This window comes from Alligator sinensis, unplaced genomic scaffold (genome assembly GCF_000455745.1).
Source record: "Alligator sinensis unplaced genomic scaffold, ASM45574v1 scaffold1164_1, whole genome shotgun sequence".
NCBI lineage: Eukaryota > Metazoa > Chordata > Crocodylia > Alligatoridae > Alligator > Alligator sinensis.
Window position 1 is genome coordinate 1005562 of NW_005842225.1, and position 10437 is coordinate 1015998.

Here is a 10437-nt window from a genome sequence, read left to right on the forward strand (position 1 = left end):
AGCGGTTCTGGGCTGTGCCTAAACGCAGCGCCACGTGGCCCGGGGGCACTTGTTGCCCCGTGGGAGAGCTGACACGTGCACTGGGAATAATCTGCGGTGTGCATGTCACACACCGGCTACGAGGGCAGGGCAGGGCAGAAGTATAATCATGGATGGGCCGTTCCTGGAGCGCCGCATCTGAGGCTCTTCGTGTGCGGGGAGCTGCCTCTCAGCCCAGCCCCTGGTATGGATTTGCACGCTTGCCTCGCACCGAGGCACAGAGAAGGTAGGTGACTTGCCCAAGGGCCCGCGGGGTGTCAGTGCCAGAGCTGGCAAGAAGCCTCCAGTCCCCTTCTGCAACCGCAGCTGCAAAACAGATCCGAGGAGCAGGATGCTCTGAGCAGCAAGCCAGGCGGTTCGAAGCCCACGTCTGAACGCCCTTTCCCCGGAGCCAGCACCAAGCCCTGATTGCCCCGGGACGTGCTGGTCTTTTGGGAGGGCTGGGGGCAGCCTGGGCGCCTCCGGGCAAACATGGCACGGCTCCCGTGCGGGGGAAATGCTGAGCTCCCCCAAGCCCGAGCTCTCCTGGCTTCGCTGCTCTTGCTTCCAAGTCATCATTAGGAAGCGCTGCTCCTGAGCCGCCTTCGAGGGGCCGTGCCGGCTGCCGGCGCAGCGTGACAGCTAAAGGACGACCAGGACGGACAAAAAGGAGTTTAGTCTTTAAATGTCGAGGCATATGTAGGCAGCCACAGCTTCGGCTTTAAACGCTTAGCAGCGATTGCTGGAGACAGGCAGTGTCTAAGCAGCTGGTCTCACAATTTGATGTGTCGCTTAATTGAAATCTTATTTAACCTTATGGCAAGAATGATGGGCCCCCTGGAGAGACTTTGTCTGTGGGTCTATGGGGCTTGATTAGGCAATCACGGGTAATTCGGGGCAGAGGAAATGTTTCATTTATGGCTCTCTCCGTTAGTCACATCCGAGCAGAGGGACCCGGAGCCGATGCCTGGTTTGCACTTGCTTTATCGGCGCTCTCAGCCCCTCGTGGCCAGAGCCAGGTGGCCGGTAGCTTCTCCCCAGCGTCCCCCTGCCACCACGTGCAAGCAAGGCCCTCGTCCTTGCATCTCCCCAGCATATTTCAACAACCCTCGTGGCAGCGGGATGCTGAGCACCGCCGTGCCCCTGCATCACCTGGGCAGGTTGCGTGCTGTGCCTTGTGCCTGTGTGCCTGAGCATTTGGGCAGGATTTGTGCAGGGTGGTTCAGAGAGGCAAGATCCTGCCTTGGACTGGATGACCCAGGGGTCCCGTCCAGACTGAGGGCCACGGTCTCCCGCTGACCAGGGATTGGGATGAAACCACCTGTGACTTTATTTTCAAAAGGCCTGAATTGGCCACAGAGCTTCTCCCGGTCGTCCCTCGCCAGAGACCACCCTGCTCGTGGTGGTCACCAGGGCCGGGCTTCACCCGGGTCTCTCAGCCGCCCGCCCACGGGGCTGGAGGGTTGGCAATGCTAGCAGGGGCCGGCATGCGCCCCGCAAGACCCTCGGTGCTCTGCCAGACCCTGCGAGGAGGTGGAGGCAATGAATCCCGCAGCAGGTCAGGTCAGGTCACGCCACTCGTCGAGTTGGATTTCGCCCCACAAATGTGCGTGCACCGGCGCTCGGGCACTCGCACAAGTGTCTATCCAGCCTCCTTCTGAAGACCCCCAGGGTAGGAGCCAGCACCACTTCCCTTGGAAGTTGGTTCCAGATCCTGGCCGCCCTGACTGTGAAGTATCGCCTCCTGATACCTAGCCTGAATCTACCCTCTGCCAGCTTGTGACTGTTATTCCTTGTTACCCCCGGTAGTGCTCGGGGGAACAGGGACTCTCCCATTGCCTGCTGGTCCCCCAGGTAAGTTTATAGACGGCCACCAGATCCCCCCTTAGCCTTCTCTTGTGGAGGCTGAACAGGTTCAGGTCCCGTCGCCTCTCCTCGTAGGGCCTGCCCTGCTGACCCTGACCATGCGGGTGGCCTCCTCTGGCCCCTCTCCGTGCTGTCCACATCCCTCCTGAAGTGCGGCGCCCAGTACTGGACGCAGTACTCCAACTGCAGCCTGACCAGTGCTGCGTAGAGGGGGAGGATCACCCCCTTGGACCTGCTCGAGATGCATCTGTGGATGCACGACAAGGTACGGTTGGCCTTCCTGACCGTGTCCCCACACTGCTGGCTCATGTTCATTTTGGCATCAATAATGACTCCAAGATCCTTTTCTGCCTCCGCACTGACGAGAAGGGAGCTCCCCAGTCTGTAGGTCTGCTGCTGGTTCTTCCCCCCCACGTGCAGCACCTTGCACTTGTCAGTGTTGAAACCCATCCTGTTCTCATCCGCCCACCCCTGTGACCTGTCTAGGTCTGATTGCAGCCTGTCCCTCCTTTCTAGCGTGCCCACTTCTCCCCACATCTTAGTGTCATCTGCGAATTAGAACAGGGTGCTTTTTACCCCCTCGTCCAAGTCGCTGATGAAGATGTTGAACAGCGCGGGCCCGAGGACCGAGCCCTGGGGGACCCCACTGCCCACGTCCCTCCAGGTCGAATAGGACCCGTCCACCACCATGCTCTGGGTGCGGCCCTCCAGCCCGTTAGTGACCCATCTGACCGTGCAGGTGTCGATACCACAGTCCCCTAGTTATTTTAACGAGAATGGGGTGAGAGACAGTGTTGACTCATCTACCGTGACACCTGCATCTAAACATTGTGTGACCTGGTCGTAGAAGGCACCAGGTTGGTCTGACAGGGCCTGCCTCGAATGAACCCATGCTGGTTGCCCTTAAGCATCACCTCCCCTGCTGCCCCTCGCGGACGTGTGCCAGGTCCCTTGGTATCACTCAGCCAAGATGGGCACATTCGACCATCACCTCCACCCCGCAGGCCCATGTCACGCTTCTCTGACCTCTCTCTCCTGGATACGTTTCTGATAATACCGCCCCGGGAGGGAGGCTCCAGCTGGAAAGGAGCCCAGGTGAGCACCCACCCAAGAGGTGGTTGCATTTTCCCCTGCCCCAGCCTGGAGTTCACATTTGGGCTGGGATGGTGACCCCGTGGGACTGGAAATGTCACAACGCCATGGACTTGGCTGGGGGCAGGAGTCTCAGTTTTGTTCCCGGCTTCTTGCAAGGCAAGCCGATGCAGCCCATGTCCCCTGGAAGGAAGACGGGGGGCTGGGACGAAGGCACCTCCACACGCTCAGTCTCCCCCGCGCAGACCCCAGCTCGTGGGCTGCCAAGGAAACTTGCAGCCAGGAGATGCGCGAAGCATCAGCACGCTGTCTTTCTGCCGGCAATCCTATATGGCGTCTCCTGCCCGGCACTGCGTCCCAGATGACTGATTAGAAAAACCCACTGCTCATGATTGCCGAGGGTGCATATCCGCCCCCCGGCAGGATGGAAAAAGAAGTGTTGTGTGGTGCATGCAGCTCCATTAGACCCTGCTTCCAAGGATATGTCTTTCTGAGGCTGTTGAGCATTGCTGTGTGCTGCGAGCTCTGGTTAGCATCCTATTGTTATCGCCGCATACAGAATAATCCCTCAAAGAGCTATTCAAACAATCTAGAGAGAGAGAAGTTTTTACAATAAAAGCTCGTGATTACAAGTGGCTTTAGACTGCGTAATGATTTTTCGTCTTCATTGAGGTTTATTTGCTACTATTGCAATGGGTTTTTTGTGTAAGAAGAACTATTCAGATGCTAATTAGGCCTCTTAATTGCAGTAGTCACTGATTGCATGTATTAAAAACAGTTGAGGAAGTGTGGCAATTAGATCTTAGGGAAATATTTAAAAACAAAGTAGTGAAAAGACTTGCAGCGAGAAAGACACAAAAGAAAAAGGTATCTTCATTTACCTGGGGTCCACTTGTCTGTGGAGGCTTAGGCACGAGTTGCATCTCCCAGGTCCTTGCATCAGGTGGTTGGTGCTGCAACGTCCAAGGAAATCTGATTTCTATTTAATGTCTTTACTTCGATCAGCCCAGAGATTGTAGCCTGGGCTCTGCTTGCCCTTGACAAAGATTTAAAATTCAGTCCTTATCAATAATAAATCCAGCAATTTTGCAAGAGGAAAGTTGGTGCGCTTATCTGTAAAGCACTTAAAGCCATTGGGATGGGGGTGGAGGTTGTCCAAGCAGATTTCTGATCGCAGTGGGCTTGGAAAAGCCTGAAAGCTGGGTTGGGTCAGGGCGGACGTGTGGGAGCAGCAGCCCCGATGCCACCACGCTGGCTTAGGAGCAGCACCTTGTCCATCGCGTGGAGGGAAGCAAGATGGGGCAAGAGGACCCTCCCTGCAAGCAGATGGACTCTCCTCACCCCCGCGGCCTGTCTGCGGGAGGCCGAGGGCAGCACGGAAACTCGGTCCTTCGCACGGTGACCAAAGCTCATGGGTTTTCTCTCTGGCCCTCACGCCTGCTGTCCACCCCCTTCGCTGTGGGCAACTATCAGTCTCCCCTCCCCACCTCTGGGCTGAAGGTCTTTGCTCAGATCTCCACGGGGATTTGCTGGGCTGGGACCAGCATCCTCCAAACCCTGGAAGGAAGCAATTCAAGGAGGCAGGCGCCTTTCCAGCTGGCCTGCGTGCATGTGCAGCTGATGCAGGGCAGTAATCAGTGAGGCTGATGGGAAGCTGCAGGCTGGTCCAAGCCCCCGTGCACCTGGCTTGCTAGCTCCGAGACCCTGCAGCGGAGGAACAGGCTTTCCAAAACCCATCAGCTTGCCACAAAGGCAGGTCGAAGCAGCTGGGCCAGGCTGAGCACCTATTCCTGCAACTGCGGGGAGAGGACACAGTGTGGAAATGCATACACTGCCATACCTCATTTGTTCACAGCTGGCTCAGGCAAGGCCTGCCTGGCTCAGGAAAGGAAAAAATGCTCAAGTTCCCTCCTGCTCCCTGGAAGATGCAACGTCCCAGTAGCTCCCAAGTGATTAGTGGCGATGGCTGGCAGCTGCTTGACTCTGTCCGGTGAAGGGGACGCTGCCGCTTGCCTTGCACCAAGAGCCTCACCACCCCGCCTCGCTGGACCGGAGCCGCATCCACCTGGGTCCTGGCGGTGCTGGGCTCAGCAAAGCTCAGTGCAAGCCATCTGGATGGGCTTTCTGTTGGGCACCGGTGCAGCTAGATGGTGCTGGGGGTCCTGAGCTGCGGCTCAGTGCCTGCATCCAGGCAGCGAGTGTGCAAACCCTCAGTGCCGTCGCCTGGCACAAGGAGAGGAGCTCGCCGGACACAAACCTCAACCAAAGGACAAGCCTGCCGGCAGCTCCAGTTTGGGGCCTGGCCTACAGCACGCGCCGCCTGGATCGCCCCGTTTTGCTTTTACGCCTGCTCTGCACTGAGAGCAGGGAGATGTTTCCCTAGGTGCATTTCTGGACGGTGAGTCCCCGGGATATGGCAGACATCAAGAGCCCACACGATCCCTTCGGGAAGAGGCGGGCGCGCTAAAGCTGTCTGTTCTCGTGCACAAGTCTGGCTCCCAGAGGAAACTCTTTCATTAGGTGTAAACTGCCTCAAACCGGAGCTAGGGCCGGGTACACCCCGGGGCAACTCCGTGTTCGGAAGTGATGCCAGGCCTCGGACCGGTCCCCTGCTCGGGGCGAGCTCCTAAACAGCCGCAGCTCCGTGATGCCCATGTCCTCGCCCTTGCATTGTGATTTCTTTTTCTCTCGGTCATGCCGGGCGTCCCAGGACCTCGCTGCGCGGCTCTCAGTGCAAGCACCAGACAAAAGACGGTCCCAAAGGCCTGCAATGGAGGTACACCTCGCAGCTTCCCCCAGGCGTTGGGCGCGATGTCTGGGGTCTGTTCTGGGCGGCTGGCAGATTTTGCTTTGCATTAAAATGAAGGTTAGGGTTTGGGGGGGGGGGTTTAATTTAATTAATCAAGTTGTGCCTAAAAGATGTTAAAATAAGAATATAGGAGCTGCCATCGTGGTGCATGCCAAGGTTTCCTCGAGGCGGCTGCCCGTCGTCTGTGCGCGACCTGTGTCCAGAGATGTGAAGCTGGACGGACGGCGGCTGGGGTCGGACCGCAGGGGAACGTATCCCAGTTTCTTTTTGCGGTTTGCTGAGTTTATGCCCTGAAGCCATGAAGTACTCTTCCTATTTTATCCAAGCTTGTACAGCTCCGAGTACCTGTCTGTTTAAAAATAATTGTCCTTTTCTTTTCCTTTTAACTTGCTAAGCTATTTGTCTCAATAAAAACGTTGACAGGTCTCTCCAAGCTCTGTATTTTCTAATGGGCGGTTTTCAGTAGCTGCTTAATGCTAATAATTCCTGCTAATATTTCTTTGTTAAAATTCATTAAATAAATATCTGTCTCCGCAAAGCTACCAGCATCAAAATCAAGGATCGCTAGCAATTAAGGCTAAATTATGCACAGCCTGGTTTACATTTTTTTTCCTCCTAGTGCCTCCGAATAAATTAGCACTATTGCTGATTTTTCAAGTATCTTTTTAATTTAAATGGGCTGCATTTTTAATGCAGTTTTCTTTAGACCGTTATCTCAGAGAAGACCGTGCTCGAGCTCCTGTTTTTTTAATTAACAAAACTTAAATCCATCCGGCACATTTTCGGCACGGTTTTTTGCAGACCCTTTTGGTTGGTGTCGGGGGCTTTGTCGTGAACCGGATCAGAGCAAGGGGTCCCAGGGTTTTCTTTCCAGCGGCTGGGTTGTGCAGAGCAGCGTGACTTGATGCCACGCAAGGAGCAGTCCAGCTCCACGGCTCTCGGTGCTCCTTTCCCTGGGTCTCAGCTAATTTCACCACCTGTTTTGTCCACGTGCTCTTTCTTCTCCCGTTGAACTGAGTCCTGTGCTTTCCTCTGTGCCGTGGCCACTACCCGCTGGCCGAAATGCCTTCCTGCTATGGTGCTGCCGACACATTTAGCCTTTCTCGTTGTGTTGCTCCCACAGCTGCCTAAGTGGAAAAGTGCCTTTCCTCCTGCCTGTGCCAAATATCCCGAGACAGCCTCAAAAAAATGAGACCTGGCTCGTGGGATCTCCTTCTGCCCTGGGCATGAATGTTTGAGGCTGGGGCTGAGTTTTAAAAAGTTTCCAGGGCCCTTTGGCACAGGTTCCCACGAGCTCTGGGCTCAGTGGTCCGGGGGGGTCATCTTGAAACCAGGCTTGTGACCCCTGCGCGGGGACAGAGGTGATGTGGCCGGTGCTCTCCACTTGTTGCCGGCCTCACAAGACTTGGCGGTTGTCTTGAAGCCCCAGACGCTGGAGTCATGGGATGACAGCGGAGAACGGAAAGCTCTCTGGATCCTGGCGCTGGCTGCAGAAAGCTTGGCAATGAGAGAAACTCAGAGGTGCCGACGCAGGAGGGCAAGGGGAAAACAAGACGCTGTCCATATTAAATAGTATCAAGTCCTTACAGTGTCGAAGCCTGGCTCGTGACTTCGGAGCCCGACGTGACGTCCGAACGCACGGGGTCGGCAGGAGGGTGCGAGGCGGGTGTACTGGGACGAGGGTGGGGAGACCAGCACTCCTGCCAGCCAGACTCGAATGGGCGCAGCCATCCAGCTGGGATCCCCGAGCAAAGCAGTTTGCAAGCGTCCATCTGTGCCTGCACGGTGGGGACACGATTAGCTCGTCCGAGGCAGCTGCGAGAGGAGCCAGAGCTGCTACATGTGCCAGCCCCTCTCCCCCTTGCGACGAGGCTGCCGTTCCCCGCCGCTCTCGGGTCTGATTCGAAGCTCTTTCCTTGCTCTCGCTGCAGCCCGGTCCCTGCCAGAACGAGAGCAGAGCTGTCTGGGGGCTGCCTGGGAAGGATGGGCAGTGCCAGCTGGCGCAGGGTGCTGGGGAGAGGTCCGGAGAGGACAGGGGGCAAGCCCTGGCTGCTCCCCATGCAGAGGGATGCAGTCATGTCTCTGCGGCTGGGATTTGGGGCAGCTGGGTGAGGAGGGTGGGTGCCCCGAGCTGCAGGCTGGAGTAGGGGGAGGCCTCCAGGACGGGGGGGGGGGGTTGGGGGGGGGGGGAGAAAGGGCAACTGGACCCCCAGCGTAAGGGCCCCGGGGGCTCCTGCAGTGACGTGTCCCCGGTTTTGCACACCATCGTCCTGCTTTTGATGGGTCAGAGCACCCGGCCGTCCTTCGGAGAGCTGGCCCCAAAGCAGAGAGGCTTGCACCTTGGGTTGGGGGGTCGCTGTGCCCCCACAGCTGCTTCTGCTCTCAACGGGGCACACAAACCCCCTCGGCCTGTCCCTCGCCCACCAGCTCTGCACCCGAAGGGATGGGTGACCTGAGAACCGGCTGCAGCGACAGATCCAGCCAGACCTGGCACAGACGCGTGGAGCAGCCGACCCAGCCGTGCTGTGAGGTAAAGCTCCCCCACCCCGCACGGGTCTCGTGATCTCTGCTTCGGAACCCCCCGTCTGCCCCCGCGACTGTCGTGTCTGACCCCATGACTCTTCTGTGCCTCACACGTGTGCATGCACACATCCATGGGAGCGCGTGGTGCTGTTCTGCCCATTGCACAGATGGGAAACTGAGGCAGCATGCACACATCCAGGTGAGCGCGTGGTGCTGTTCTGCCCATTGCACAGATGGGAAACTGAGGCAGCATGCACACATCCAGGTGAGTGCATGGTGCTGTTCTGCCCATTGCATAGATGGGAAACTGAGGCAGCATGCACACATCCAGGTGAGTGCGTGATGCTGTTCTGCCCATTGCACAGATGGGAAACTGAGGCAGCATGCACACATCCATGGGAGTGCACGGTGCTGTTCTGCCCATTGCACAGATAGGAAACTGAGGCAGCATGCACACATCCATGGGAGTGCACGGTGCTGTTCTGCCCGTTGCACAGATGGGAAACTGAGGCAGCATGCACACATCCATGGGAGTGCACGGTGCTGTTCTGCCCATTGCACAGATAGGAAACTGAGGCAGCATGCACACATCCAGGTGAGTGCCTGGTGCTGTTCTGCCCATTGCACAGATAGGAAACTGAGGCAGCATGCACACATCCAGGTGAGTGCCTGGTGCTGTTCTGCCCGTTGCACAGATGGGAAACTGAGACACAGAGCAGCCCTGTGACTTCCTCCAAGTTGTGCTGGGAGCCTGTAGCAGAGCAGGGGCTTGGCCTGGGTCCTCCACGTCCTAGACAGGTCTCTAACTGGGACGCTCGATGCCAGGAGCTATCCCTGGCAGCCGGCTGTCCCTGAGGAAGCGCTGGGCTTTGTGACCGATCGCATGGCAGAGGTGTGCCACCGTGTCGGTGCCCTCTCGAGGGCTGTATCGCAGGCGATGAGCCCGTGCCCCAGTGGGAGCTGCAGAGCCGTGCGGCTGGACTGAGCAGCAGCAAACATACAGCCCCGGGGGTCGGGGAGGAGTGTCCGGTCTCCCTCCCTCTCTTGGGCGGAGGGTGAGCGCAGCCCCCCAGCGCGCCGTCTCTTCCTTTCAGTAATGCATGTGCTATGCATCGGTGAACACGTGCCGGCTGCTTTAGCTAGCTGGGCAAGAGGCAAGAGCGCATACATATAGGTGCCGCGCGAGCATCGAGGGAAGGAAGGAAGCGACTCGGGTGCAAAGTCCCTGCGGCCAGCAGAGCCTGTGGGGGACGCTGGGGACGCGGCGTACGTCTGTCAGTCTGAGACGCGCTGGTGCGATCGTCTCCATGGCTCCTAACGGAGCTGTCAGGAAAATAAAAAGCTGTTTTCACCAAAAAAACGTTAGGAACGGGGAAGCCGTTTTTGCTGGGAGGTGTTCAAAGCGAAGCCGTTTCAGCCTGTCTTGGCATCGTCTGCAAGATTGAAGCTCTTTTTCTGGGTGTTTGTACTGAAACGTGGCTTCTGCTCCCCCCATGATGTTTTAAATTCTTTTTTAAAGTGGTCCTGGGCATGGCTGTAAACTGCTGGAGGGCCCAGCGGCAACCCTTTTTCCTATGAAGGATTTCATCTGCTTTGGCATCGAGGTCTGGGCTTGCGGCTTCACAGCCGACGGGTATTTCAGGCCCCGCTCCTGTAATAAGCTCTGCATGGGCTCGGGGGTTCACGTCTATGGATGCCCTGTAAGATCGTGATGATTGTTATAAGTCTTTCGTCCTTTCTTTGGGGTGAGAGGGATGCTTTGCCAGCTGTCTCCGTTTTAACTAGGCCAGCCTGTCTTGGGTGGACCCCTATCACCACGCGGGTAATGTTCCTCCCATGATGATCTTAAGGAAAACTCTTGCTGGAGTCGATGGGAGCTTTGCCTGGATGTGAAGTGGGTGAGGATGGCAGTATTGCGCTCCTCCGTATTTATGTGGTGGCCTTGGAGGGACCGACGCTTTGCAAACTGGTCCAAAGAGTAGAGTTTGCAACCTAAAATCAGGGCAGCTGCAGGCAAGGACAGAGATGCAACATCCCAGCGGTCTGTCGCGTCGCCTCACCGCAGGGTCCTCCTGGCTCGTCCCGAGTTGTCTAGCCAGGGGGTTTGTACCGGTTTATAATGATACTGC